Source organism: Echinops telfairi, unplaced genomic scaffold (assembly GCF_000313985.2).
Source record: "Echinops telfairi isolate 266 unplaced genomic scaffold, ASM31398v2 ScPeMD7_31;HRSCAF=116, whole genome shotgun sequence".
NCBI classification, from domain to species: Eukaryota; Metazoa; Chordata; class Mammalia; order Afrosoricida; family Tenrecidae; genus Echinops; species Echinops telfairi.
In genome coordinates this window covers 44,783,169-44,784,996 of record NW_022103928.1, presented here as the reverse complement: position 1 = coordinate 44,784,996, position 1,828 = coordinate 44,783,169, and positions in this window count along the sequence as shown.

The following is a 1,828-nucleotide window of genomic DNA, read 5'->3' as shown; positions in this document are numbered from 1 at the left end:
GTTGAGATAGATGGTGACATCACACATGAACTTTTTGAATGTCACATGCCAACATTTAGAAGCAGTGTGTACTGCATTACTTAAGTGAACATCGTCCAAATGTTACTAAAAATCCATTTTAAGTGAGCCCAATTTATTTTAATGTAATAGTAGATATTACATTTTAATATTTAAATAGTAAATATTAAAATATTTTAATTTCAATTAAAAAGGTATTGGTGAAAATACCATTTGTCAAGTTTGGTGTTATATCAAAGAGATGTATATACTCAGTTACCTAGAATATTAAAAATCTTTCTTTTTCACTCAAAAATATCCCCTGAAGTCATCTTAAAGTCAGCCCATCTGCCCGAGCATGATGCTATTTTAACACTAGTATATGCAGGATCAAATTTATAATATATACATGAAAGGTTACATTGACTTTATGGGGTAATTAATTTGTTAATGAGGGGGCAAATGGTTGTACAGCTGCAAGGATGTAATCAGTATCACTAAATTGTAAAGTTAGAAACTATGTTTTACTATGTATACTCTCAACAAATAAGGAAAAGTCTTTCCTTTTCAAAAAAAAAAAAAAGATATGACACAGTTCCACTCTTTATAAGTTAAAAGGAAAGAACAGGGAGAAAGCGGCCAGAGCTGTGTAATTTAAGTTGGAACCCTGTTTCCATACTTTTATTTGAGTGAATGGTTTGGTAACTTTAAATGGCTGCAGCTGTTAAGGCTATCTTTCTCCCATACATATTTATGATTTGGCAATTTATCATACAAGAGTCACCCTATGACTCTTGGCAGAACTCTGATTCCTCACCCATTCTTATGATTCTGCCCCCGCCCCCCTTTCCAAGCACTCAGATATAGAGATAAAAGGATGAGTAAGCATACTGTAGCTAATCTTGGTCAAAGAGCACAGACACTGGAACTTGGGACGGAAAAAATGGGGTGAGGAAGCAGAACTGAATTCATCCAATGAGCAGGAAGTTAAAGTTACATGCTTTCCTATTGCAGTTATTGTTGATACTTCTTGGCAATCACTAGACTTCAAACTCTATTTTTCTTAGAAACAAAAGGAACCAAACGTAATTTCTCTAGGTCGCTAGTTGTCCTAGGCAATAATCAGAAGCATAGTTACTTTCAACCGTCTTCTACCGGATAGAAAACTTCCTTTTCTGAAACCCTGCCTATTCCCCCACCCCACCACAGACTACTTCTAGTCTGCAGAAAAGCAATTGCTAGGAACTACTTAAGGTGTTGATACAAGCTATGGGAAAAACAAAAACAAAAAAAAAACTTTTCCAATCACTTCACCAGCCTGGTTACACGTACCTGACCTATTTTTTCCCCTCGAAAAATATAGGACACCAAAAGCCGGGAGGTTTCTCGATCATTATAGTCCTGTCGTTGACACTGAGGTCTCTGACGAGGCTCTCTTATTAGAGATCTTTTAGGTTGCTTCGGTAGGAAACTTACCTTCAGTCGTCAAATTTCCCTACGCCCCTAGTTTTCTTTAGAAAGCCAATCTTCGGCACCGAAAGAAGATGCTGTTTCCTTTGCGAAAATTGCAAATACTTTTTTTTTCGGGGGGGGCGGGTACTGCTAGGAAATATTGAGATCGCTTGCAGCTCAAAGGTTGGAGAGACAGGTGCGAATGCTTCCTTTTGAGAGTCCCTTCCAACAGTCTGGCACAGGAAAGCATTGGGCATGGGGAAAAAAGCAAGCCTACCCCCGCCTTCGACTTGCACCAGAAAGGCGTCGCTTTCCTTCCTGCCCGGCACCCCCTCCAGACCCTCCCTCCGCGGCGACCAGCAGCCCCACTTCCTGCACT